Raw genomic sequence first — 13,825 nt, forward strand, 5'->3', positions numbered from 1 at the left:
TGTAAAAAAGTTTACTGCGCCTATATAATAGTTTATAATATAACACATAATGTAATGGCAAATCCCCTCAAAAATGTCATGCATTATATCTATGCTATAGTTTTTTACTACATGGGAAGATGCAATATTGTTTAATATAGAATTTTTATAAATTCCTGTTCCTTTAAAATCATTTCTATCTATATCTTCTAAATAGTTTGTATGGTTACGAAGTAATGTACTATCTTCCTCGCATAATTTGTGAGTTTTAGATTTTTTTGTTTTACAAAATCTACAAAAGAAATTTGCTGAAAAAGATTTACTAAATTCACTAACACTATTTAAAGCTAAATTGTCTCCAAGAAATAAACCTAAAATAAAATGTACTTCTTTGAAGCCATCTTTTGTATTAATATAAATACCATTTGTTTCTAAAATATTTAACTTTTGTATTAACGTTTTAAGGCATAAATCTTTACCAAAATCTTTCATATCAACTGTTTTTATTAATGCTGCTAAGTGTATATTAGAAAGTTTTGATTGATCGCTTAAAGGAAAGCTATAATAAATTGCAGAAAGGGAATGAAATGATGCATGAGAACCTAAAGAGTTATTCAATTCAAAATCATCAATATACATGAAATATGGCACTACTATCTTGTTTTGGTACTGGGAAATTTTTTCTTTCCATAAGCTACCTTGCACAAAATTTTTTATTGATGCATCTTTGACATTCATTAAATCTGAATAATGTGTTAAAGTTTTATTTAAATTATCATCACTTTCAAAAAAAGCTTTAAATTGAAATTGTAAAGGTAAAATGATTCCTTTAATATTATTATCATTATAAACTGTTTCACCAGAAACAGATACCAAGTTAATTTCTTTGTTTATAGTAAATTGTTGAACTTGATGGAACATGTTATTATCACTTAACCATTTATTTAAATTATACTCTGTATTACAAAGCTCAAATGGATTAGATATCGCCCGTGTAATTTGATGAAATGATGACAATATTAATGGATCTTTAATTTTGTTTTTTGTGAAACTATTTAGTAAATCAATTATTGGTTGTATTAAAATGTTTTCAATTTCTCTTTGAATATTAAATGCATCTTTCCTAGAAAAATGATTGTTACTTAATAAGGATGTTGTAAAATGCACAGTAGTATGAATAAGATTAATAGCTGTAATTAGATTTAAAAAATTATGATTTTCTTTAGGTAAACACTGATCCTTTTTGGAGGCTCCATCACATGTTTCATCAATTTGTGTTACATTTCGCATTATAATATTATCATTATGTAATTTAAAATTATCTTTATGAGCGTTATTTAAACATAACATATTAGTATTAGAAGGTTTATGTGAAGGTATATTATGTTTTCTAGCCAAATGTCTTTTGAAATTACTTAAATTGGGAAATATTTGTATACATTGCTGTTCTGTACATTTATATGTGCTGGATGATTTTAGTAGATGTATAAATTTGTAATGAACTACCAATGCTTGTAATTCAGAAATATTTTGTTTACATATAAAACAAATCATTTTGATAATATTAATAATATAAACAGGTTTAATAATTAATGTAATAATTATTTTTTAAATTTATCAATTTAGAATATTAAGATTAATAATAACTAATTTAGCTTAGTTTTGAAAGTACAGCAGGTACAGCAGAATGTTGATTATTTGTATTCGATGTAACTATGTAAATCCATTCTGCTAACAGAAATCACAATTTGAATTACTTATTAATTAAAACATTTTAAATTATCTACATAAAATAAGTTAGTTGATCAAGTAACTGTTGTATAGAAGAAAACAATTAAGTTTGGATAAAAATATTATAGGTAATGAATTAATAAAATAATTTTGAATTAATTATAGGTATTCAAAATATCTAATTCAAGATACCTTCTATAAAGCATTTTAATCAATTTATTGAAAATCATGACATTGTCCACGAATATTCTCTAAGACTACGAAATATTTTGTTAAATATTGTAATAATAATCTATTATTTAATTTATATTACTGATATAGTGATATATATTATTCCTAATGTCAAAAATGTGTACTACATAATATGTATTATTAAAAATAAATTTATATGACTATGTTAGGGAAGCTTTAAAATATACGTAAATAAAAAAAATACATTAGTCATGTGAGAGGGGTCTACGCCCCTGGGTGCGCCACTGGGTTGTAGATAAAAGTTTGAAACATATTGATAAACATTAAACACATAGGTAGATATTTACGAATTACAAGCAGCCAATAGGTAAGACGATGTATTTGGAAAGATGATTCCTCGTCAAAATCAAGAGGAAAAGTGTCCAAAATATGAAAAAAATAGGCGTAATAATCATAATATAGATACGTCATTATTTCTTGAAATACCAAATTGTAGCGGATTCAAAGTATATTTTACTATCTTACCGCAATAATGATATTGCTGATATTTCTTGATATTTATCTTTAGTCTTTGTAAGTATCTATATATTAGTATCTATAATATATTCCATTCTTAAATTAATGTCTGTGTGTATAATTAATTCTACCGATAGTATTTGTTAGTTTTACCTATAAACTTTCTTAATTCAATAATATATTTTTCAAACTAAAATAATAATTATTATTTTAACATTGGAGGAAAAGGGCAACCGGCTGGCAAAATATAAACGTGTGTTTGGACCTTTACTTATAGTTAAGTATAAGCGAAACGTATGTAAAACGCTCTAATTAAGACCGGAGCTATACACGGCGTTTTTCGCCGTGGATTATAACGCGACGCAGTGGCGTATTTACGGGGGGATATGGGGGATAGATCCCGTTTGGTCTTTTTTTTACTCGTAACTCGTAAGTTTAATAATGTTGGTAAGTGTACCTTCTCCCCACTGTCTAGGAAATTATGTTTTCCAACGTATATTCCCCCTGGACAAAATCCTAAATATGCCACTGACGCGGCGGATAAAGTCCGCCGTGTATACTATTAGTTACTCCGACATAAACTTCTAATTCGACGGAAAACGGCGCGGAATACGCAGCGTACGAAACGCGGCGGAAAACGACGTGTATAGCCCCGGCCTAAGTCAAATAGACTAATACCATATGGAAATCTGGCATTATCGCGTTAAACTCATGAGTACAAAAGGTACGGGATCGTATGTCTTAAAATGCGCACGGAATCGTGTTCTACCCAAGAAAACAGTACAGAATTCGATTCTCACACTTATTTCACAATAACTACCTACTTAATACTGTAATAATTAAAATGAAAATATGTTAATTTGTACACGTACGTATACGGAAATATTATAGTATAATATAACTTGACAATAATTAACGACGGTACGTTCATTCTGGCGAGTCGTGACATATAACAAAATACTAATAAGATTCACTGCAAATTTCAAAACTTGATGTGTGTGTCCGAGTACCTACGTAAAACTTTAAATGCTTCTATTAGTTCTATTATAAAATATTATGTACAGATAACTATTCCAAGGTATAAATTATTTGGCAGTGCAATATTAACCTGACCATTTGAAATCGTTATAGAAACATTTAAAGGGCAGCTGCTTATACCAGCTAATACCTGCAAGACGTATAGCGTTTACCTGCAGTGTAGTGTCTATTATTCTCAGAGTTGAACGTCAAACGGAAAAAAAAAACATAGCAACCTCTTACATTATTCTACAAAATTTTTTACAAAGCGTGGGTTAGGTCTGTCTCTCTCTATACACACACACACACACACATATATATATATATATATAGCCTTCACATATTTCTTTAACGATTTCTAATGATCAGTTTAACATTGTATATTACCAAATAATTTATACCTTGGTGTAATTATCTGTAAATTATATTTTATAATAGAGGAATATTAAATATTAATATGTATAATGTATATACACGTACGCATATTATATGGATATAATATATAGGTGCGGATGACAGTGATTTGTGATATATACTTATTATGTTTAAATACATTTGTCATTGTCCTTCGGAGTGTCCATTAAGAGCAGTGTACGGGCGAGCACGTCCTGTGAGCCGTAGTTTTGACTTTGGAGACCCCTGGTATAGAGCAGTATATAGTATTTAGGACTGGAAGTTAGAAGATTTACAAAATATTGAAAATATTCATACATTTCTATCTGTCCCTCTCTATATGTATACATATTATATAAATATATATATTTATATTCGTACGTATATCTATATATATTAATATTTAATATTCTTATATTACGGCTGCGGGCTGACCATAATAGGTACTATTCATATATTTTTAGTACTCAGACACTATGAAAAATGAGCCTCACGATGATCATTGCGCTTGCGCAATTTTACTTATTTAATAGTCGCATGCATTCGTGTACCTACGCGCGCGTGTGTGTGTAATTTATGTACACAAGTAACAATTCAGAAGCGACGTTAAACGGTGCCTCTCTGACGTCATCGAAATATTGGCGCCGGCTAAAATTTGAGGGTTTGTTTACGTAATAATTATTTCTCACATTTCTTATCGGTTTATCACTATTTTTGGTAATAAACGCGCAATAATATTATACAAAAGTTAAATAAATGCATAGACATATAAAACAACTAGATAACGGACTACACGATAAAATTGAAGTCATCGGCCATATGCTAACAGGGCAATGTTTACAACATTTTATACTATGAAAATTAATTCGTTATTTGTATTATTATTAATATAGCTATCTTATCCATTGAGTTATTTTGTAAACATTGCCCTGTTAGAATATGACCGCATGACTTCAACTTTCCAATGGGAATGTAATACGCAGTCCGTTATCTAGTTGTTTTATATGTCTATGAATAAATGATAATTCATGTTATTAAACTTCGGAAAGAAGAATTTTTTTAAAATAAAACTATAAATACGTTAAAATTGTTAGCGAAATGTGTGCTATCGGTGAGCTAAGAATTATACTTTTAGAGTATTTTTTACTACTACATTTTAAGTGAGGCACTGCCTCACTTGCTTCACCCTCGCAACCGCCACTGATTCTTCTGTTTTAAAAATGTTATGTACAGATAATTACTCCAAGGTATATATTGTTTGGCAGTACAATGTTAGTTTAGTCGTCAGGACGCGACTTTTGTTGAAACGGGATTTCGTAACTGGAAAAAGGTACATTTAAAATAAACTATTCAAATAGTATTTTCAACTTAGGTAATATTCGTTTGCAGCTTGGTGGCAAAGATTCTAGATTAACTTACCAGGCACAATCTAAAATGCATTTGAAGTGCATGGAGAGTTGGTTAGGTTACACTAAGAGTAAATCTACTGGAAGTGTGATTGCTCAAATATCAGCCCAATGTTGAGAAGAAATTCTAAAAAATCGAATGTATGCAAAACATATAATTGATTTAATTTTATACCTCTCACGTCAAGGAATTCCATTTAGGGGCCACGATGAGGCAAAAAATTCATTGAATCAAGGTATATTTCCCTAAGTTTTATAGTTTGATAATTTTAATGAAATAAATAATTAAGCAATCATATATATGTATTTTATTTAATGAAATAGTTTAAATTGATAATGATAAATAAATATTATTATTCATTATTTATAAATGATGACATAGGTAACTTTAAGGAAGCTTGTTTGTTACGAGCTCAGACTGACGTAGAATTTAAAAAAAAATTAAGTACATCATTTAATTTAACAAGTCCAGAAATACAAAATGAAATCATTTCTATATGTTGTAGTATTGTAGAAAAAAGTATTGTCTCTCAAATTAAAGAAGTAGGGTTTTTTGCAATAATGGTGGATGATGCAAGGTAAATTTAATTTGTGACTAAGTTTAAAATATGATCTAATTCTTTTTTATACTTAGATATCATAAGTTGGAATATATGTCTTTATGTGTAAGATATGTAAAAGGACTAAATATATTTGAAAGATTTCTAGGATTTGTAGATGTTTCGGAGAAACAAGATTCCCAAACACTTGCTGAAACTATTTTAAATTTTCTTAGTCAATTAAATTTGCATAATGTACCTATAATAGCACAGTCTTATGATGGTGCTAGAGTGATGTCAGGTTGAAAAAATGGTGTACATGTTAAAATACAATCAAAACATCTATTTGCAATGTATACACACTGTATGGCTCACAGAATGAATTTACTTGTTCTAGATTTATGTAAAAATATTGAGGTATTTAAAAAAAATAATTAAAATTGTTGATTGTTCTTTAGGTACTTATATAATTACATTATACTTTTTAGTGTTCAAACATTTTCTTTAATAGAATTGAATCACTATATGTTTATTCTGCTCGGACTTCAAACAATAAAAAACTAAAAGATATGCAACAAATTATAGGCATAAAAGCATCAACCATTATGCGAATAAGTGATACTCGTTGGGTATGTAGATACAATAATTGTAAGTCTGTTAAAGACAATTATGCAGCCATTCTTAAAATTTTAAGTGAAGAAATTTACAATAACAATGATCTGGATGTAGCACAAGCAATAGGTAAATTAACCTAATTTATTCTTTTAATTATTAAAATAATTTAGTAACTATGTAGATAATTTTTTAAAAGGGATTCAAACTATGATGAAAAACGGAACATTTATAGTCTTTTTATTTTTATTCCAAGACATACTTACAAAAATAAATATTTTAAGTACTCAACTTCAATCAAAAAAAGCTACATTAGGAAATTCAGTTAATTTAATAAATGGTATTATAAAAACTTTTGAAACTGATCGTTGTTCTGATAAATTTAATATAATTTGCAAAGATATAAAAGAATTTGCTGATAATTTGGACATTTCATTAGACATCTCTTAAAGTATATTTTAAAAACTTTCCTGTATTCAATTATTATTTATCAATTTAAATTCAAATATTTATACTTTTAGGTTCAAAGTGTAAAAAGAAAGAGCCAATACATTTAAGTGACTATGGTGTCACTTCTAAGACTGGGGAAGCGGATGATTGTTCTTCTATCATGAAATATGATAATATATCTAACGATGTAGCAAATTTTGAATATTGGAAAATTAATGCTTTTTTTAAAATAATGGACTGTGTAATAAATGGCATGAAAAATGGGTTTTCATTAGAAAGTCTAAAAATCGGTGTGGAGTGGACAATTTTATACAATTAAAATATGAAGAAAGTATTGAGTTTGTTAATAAGTATGAGGTACCTTACCTTTGAAGTTTAAAACTATATATTAAGATTAATTTATTTTTATTTTAAATTTTTTTTCTAGAAAATATTAAACATAAGTCCAGAAAGATTGAAGGCTGAAATGATAGTCCTAAAAAATATGATCAATAAAGAAAATTATAAAATAGATGGCATCATACCTGTTGTAGACAACAATATTTTTCCAAATTTTTATAAACTTTTGCAAACTGCACTTACTCTACCAATATCATCTGCCTCATGTGAACGTTCATTTTCTGTTATGAGGCGAATAAAGAATTGGACTAGAAATACTATGACAAATGATAGGTTTACAAATTTGTCAATACTTCATATTGAAAGAGATTTATCGCATGAAATAGAATTTGAAAATGTACTTAATATTTTTTCAGAAAAACACAGACGCCTATGTTTGATTTAATAATTAAATATTAATTGTTCTATCTTTTTTTATATTGCATAATAAAATGCCAGGTTAAGAAGAAGGCAAATATAAATTGTTTTTTTTTTTTAGAAAATGTTCTTTTTATTTTTAATTCCAGTTTAACGAAAGGAGTTTTTTGAATGATATATTTTTTTTGTTCTATGTAGCCCCCACATATAATTATGCCAAACTATGCCCATGGGCTTAGATATTATTAATATGAATAATAACATAATCGTGTGTTTTGTATACTTTTATTGTCGTCAATATAAATTGTAATGAAGTACATTATATTTCTACTCTAATGATCAATGGACAGTCCCCACCTATCGTACTGTGATATTTATGCTTACAATTAATATCAATGTGTGTAGTATAAAATATTATAAATGCTGAATATACAACACTATGTATAAGATAAGTTCCATGCAGGTAATTATTATTTAAAAAAGAAAAACATATACTATCCAAACTCAATATCCCATATTATACGTTTGTAAACGTTTGTCAGTTTTAATTAATATTTGTGGTTTGTTATATTTAAATTCATTCATGGAAATGATAAGAATAATTTAGCTCGGAGTGAGGGAGTTACTCATTGTATTTACTATTAACTAATTTAATTATTTTGTTGGATTTCATAATTTATAAGTACCTACAGCAAAACACATTTTTTTTAAGATAATATAAAGACCTACATTATAATATTATGTTATTTGTAAATCTTTAACATGAAGTGTAAATGTTTTAAATATAAGTTTTATATGAAAAAAAGTAACTTATTTTTAACCAAGTAAAGTTACTTATTTTTTCCACTTAACTTGTAACTTTAACAAGTTAAATAAAAAATAAAAGTAACTTTTAACTTAAAATTTAACTTACATTTTTCAAAAAATCTTAACTTAACGAGTTAAAAAAATAGTTAACTTGCCCAGCCTTGTATATATATTTATATATATATATATATATATATATATTTATATATACAGAGAGACAGTTATTATTTGTTTATTTTATTCTATTCTATTAAACATATTATTATCATTTGGTGTAAATGCAACTGTTGCCGCCGCAACATAATTATTAATTATACATAAACGTACCTAATATTTTTTTACTATTCATTAATATCATGAAGCGAGAACAGCTGGTCACACACATAATAAAATATCACTTATCGTATTGTTAATTTTTGTTATAGTTGTAATTGAATCTTTGAATGTCTTGTGAGTTATATAACATGTAAATATCTAACACCGCGTTATCATACGGCACCGGGCCGTCTACGCAAATTAGGTAATTATCACGTCCCCCGTATTATATACTTATAAACTATGTAGACGCTAATCGTCACATTTTTTTCATATATCGTGTGCGCTAATCGCCACTACATTCATATTTTATTTATTACGTGTTCGCAAATATATCAAATTTTATTTTTTAATATCATATTTTCAATTTTGTATACCTTATGGTGTTGCTGTGATTTTTATATATTTGTAAAAAATATTATTATTGATATTGTGTATAATACAGGAACTCATTTACCAGCAATCGTGTTACCATTTATTTAATTTTAATTTAATTATCGTATACACACCCACATATATACACACATACCTCACAGATAATACATATAATTACCCTACACCAGCGGTTCTCAACCTTTTTGTATCCGCTTACCACCTTATACACAGTTTGAAAATTTTTACGTACCTACCACCTGACCATATTTTTATAGGTTTTTATAGGTGTATGTCTTACGTACACATTATATTATCAAATATATAATAACTATTATTCCGTGCTATTTGGAAGGAAATATACAGTAAGTTTTAGTGCTAACTAAGTGTCCTTTCTTTCTCAGCCACTCTCTTACTATATATACATGTATATATATATGCATTTATATATTATATATATATATGCTTAAGTATATGTATATATTAATATTTAATATTCTTATATTATAAAATATTATGTACAGATAACCACTCCAAGGTATAAATTATTTGTGGAGTACAATGTTAAATTGACCATTTGAAATCGTTATAGACACATGTGAAGACAATATATATATATATATATGTATTATATATGATTAGAGACAGACAGACCTAACCCCGATTTGTAAGAAATTTTGTAGAATAATATTAGAGGTTGCTACGTTTTTTTGTTCGTTTAATGTTCAATTTTGAGAATAATAGAAACTACACTGCAGGTAAATGCTGTACATATATGTATAATGTATATTATATAAAAAGGACTGTCTCTATTCTAAGAAACGTCTTGCAGGTGTTCAGCTAGTGTAAGCGACTGCCTTTATATGTTTCTATGACGATTTCAAATGGTCAGTTTAACATTGTACTGCCAAATAATTTATACCTTTGAGTAATTATCTGTACATAATATTTTATAATAGTAGAATCAGTGGCGGTTTTGAGGGTGAAGCAAGTGAGGCAGTGCCTCACTTAAAATGTAGTAGTAAAAATACTCTAAGAGTATAATTCTTAGCTCACCGATAACACACATTTCGCTAACAATTTTAACGTATTTATAGTTTTATTTGAAAAAAATTCTTCTTTCCGAAGTTTAATAATATGAATTATCATTTATTTAACTTTTGTATAATATTATTCCGCGTTTATTACCAAAAATAGTGTAAACCGATAAGAAAAGAGAGAAATAATTATTACGTAAACAAACCCTCATATTTTAGCCGGCGGCAATATTTCGATGACGTCAGAGGGGCACCGTTTAATGTCGCTTCTGAATTGTTACTTGTGTGAACATTCATTACACACACACGCGCGCGTAGGTACGCGAATGCATGCGACTATTAAATAAGTAAAATTGCGCAAGCGCAATGATCATCGTGAGGCTCATTTTTCATACTGTCTGAGTACTAATAATATATGAATAGTACTTATTATGGTCAGCCCGGAGGAGCCGTAATGGCACATTCATCAACAAGACAACAACACAATATATAGATATATATAATCATACACCATTACTAATGTCACAGAGCCTATTGAAACCAATTTCAATATTAGTTTAATTTTTGTTATGAAGGGAAGGGGAGCAATGCAAAAGTCACCTCACTAATAAAATACATCCAAAACCGCCACTGAGAACAATATTAAATATTAATATGTATAATGTATATATGCGTACGTATATTATATATATATATATATATTAGGTGCGAACGATAGTGATTTGTAGTATACATATTATGTTTAAATACATCTGTCATTGTCCATTGGAATGTCGGATAAGAGCTGCTTACGGGCCGAGTACGACCTGTGAGTCGTAGTTTTGACTTTGGAAACCCCTGGTGTAGAGCAGTATATAGCGTTCAACACTCAAAGATAGAAGATTTACAAAATATTAAAAATATTCATTCATTTTAATCGAGTTTACAATAAAATATATGTTTATATATATATAATTCTTATATTATTATATAATGTATTTTACTTATACGGTTATATACCTAGGTGCTGCAGGGTATAATAACAATTTGGGCGTGCAAAGATTATCTATGAAATCGTTATAGAAACGGAGATCGGAATTGCTGGTGTTCGTTAATTGCGCCGGATTCAGGACACTACCTGTATAGGTAATATACCTACATCAATTGGGCCGGAGCATTTGACAATGACACAAACTGTCTTGGATAGTTTTAATTTTTATAATAATTATATTATATTAATTAAATATTAATTTATATTGGCTATATTATTTTTTTAATTATTTGTACAACTCTAAACTAAAATATATACATTACACACAATTCATATAATTTATATCTGATAAGTGTAATAATAACTAGGGAAAATATTTTTATTTTAAATAAAAACCGACATTAAAAATAAACTAAATAAAAACAAATATTTTCTAAGATTCTTGTGATATCTTTCTGTGAGTACCTATTTTAAAAAGTTTCACATCGCCCTTCACTAGTCAAAATTATAATAGTCATTTTTATGGCAAAAAATGTAATCTTATCATTTATATAAGAAGGACAAGTTTTCCATAGCCTTTAAAATAAGTAATTTATAGTTTCGATGATATTATTATTTATTTTATTTAGATATAATACCACTTGTTTAAATTTTAGTTTTATATTTATTTATATGCAGAATTCTAAATTGTATTTCAATTGGGTCATCAACCATTTTCTATAGTAGCATTTTGGTGAACACCATAAAAAAATATGAAAAGGATTTAATATTAATTACATGTCATTAATGACTTCAACATGGTTTTACAGTATTATCTTTTTTCAGCAAACAATGTATGTTAATAAAATATAGTCCATGCTAATAAACTAATATAACCATTATTATAAACATGACCTTATGCTAAATATAATTTCTACCTAGAATGTTTGTGTTGTTAATATAATTTTATTTAGTATAAATGTACAAAAAAATAAATACAAACAGAAAGACTTAATTTAACTTAAGCTCTATGAACGAACAAATTGTAAGTTTTTTAATCCTGTGAACCATGACTTGTACAAAACTGCTTCCTGAATTGTCCTGTAATAAAACATTATAAATATTTATGCAATTTTTATTATTATTTTTAATCAAAATTAAAAACATATAATGATCCCTGTTCTTTCTGAACCATACATAGAACACACAATACACCTGCATATATTGTCTCTATATTCCTAGCTACTCAACCTAACCTACCATATGACAAATTATATAAAACAGTTCAAATTTATTACAGAAAAACCACAATCTTAAATCGTAAGTAAAACTTAATATTAGAGTGAATTAAAATTGAAAGATAATATATATGGATGTAATAATATTATGTATGGATAAAAAAACACACAGGTAATGTTATTACATAAGATAAGCTTGAAAATAATTCTAAACCTTATTTCTTGAAGTGCAAAGTCAAGCTGCAAGCTTGGTATTAATGTACTATAGAGATCTAATATAAATGGTAAGACTCATCAGATCTTGATGATTATTATGAAGTAGTTAATTTCAGAAGTTATCTTTTACGGTGCACCACCACTGAGCATGATGCATTGTGGTCATTTTATAATACATCACCATACTCCTCACATAGGGTTTTTTTTAATACCCTAACTCAGCATGTGATTTTATTATTTTATTATTATTAAATACAATATACAATGTTATTTAAGTAAAAAAAAAATAATATTAGACATTAGATAGGTAATACCTGAATCAGATGATTTAAAAGATGTATTACTAACATATAGGTATCAACTATTTTAAATTATAATACATGAAACAAACATAGTTTTCAGTATAAAATGAAAAGTAATAAAAATATAATTTAAATTAAAATTAAATATTATTTAATGAAACTTAAGTTTTTACAATATTATACAGTCTGTCCCATAAGTCCCGTATCACCCATATATCTCTATTGAAAATCAATATATTTAAACGCAGTTTTTTTACAATACCAAGTATAGAAATTATGATTGAATGGCATAATCTTCAAAAATTTTTTTTTAAGAAATTCAAAAATTCAAAAAAAAAATTTTTATGCATTTAAGAATTTTCAAATTTTTAAGATAGCCATTTTGTGGAACATATTTTTCAAAATATTTCAAAAAAAAAAAAATAAAAATATATTAAAATTGAATAAAAATTGATCAAAGTACAGCAAGTTATGTTTTTGAATAATTGTAATAAAAAAAATCATTTATTTCACATTTCAATAATAAAACATAATATTTTAAATATTAATGTCAAAACAACAAAAAACTAAATACGACTAAACAGTATACAATTATTTTTTAGGTTTTTAACCTAACCTAACCTGGGGTCTGTAATAATGACAGAAGCATGGCTAAATAACTAGGTATGATCTCATTAAGACGCATATGCGTTCTGGGCTGCGCACGTACTATTTTTCACGTACTATTCATGATTTGGCATGGAAAGAAATCTTAACTGGCAGTGATTTTTATCACCGTACTACGTTGGTCGGTATACGTCTTAACTATCACTGCCAGTGGCGGCCATGACACCTCCGTATCACAAAGTTACGATCATACCTAGTTATTTAGCCATGGACAGAAGTAAAATAATTGAGCATTATAATATTGTTGGATTTAGATAACCTTGATTTCAATGTTTTTCTTTTTAAACGTTATAATTCTTTAAAATGAGCATTCAAGTTTCGACAAATAACAT

General features: G+C 27.3%; 1 protein-coding gene across 3 annotated transcripts in view; it reads right to left on the reverse strand.

Moving 5' to 3' along the window:
• The window catches only part of LOC126551869 (heterochromatin protein 1-like), a 63,930-nt gene that overhangs the window by 33,052 nt on the left and 17,053 nt on the right, over positions 1-13,825 (reverse strand). The window lies entirely within an intron of this gene.

The sequence above is a fragment of the Aphis gossypii genome, chromosome X, assembly GCF_020184175.1.
Source record: "Aphis gossypii isolate Hap1 chromosome X, ASM2018417v2, whole genome shotgun sequence".
NCBI classification, from domain to species: domain Eukaryota; kingdom Metazoa; phylum Arthropoda; class Insecta; order Hemiptera; family Aphididae; genus Aphis; species Aphis gossypii.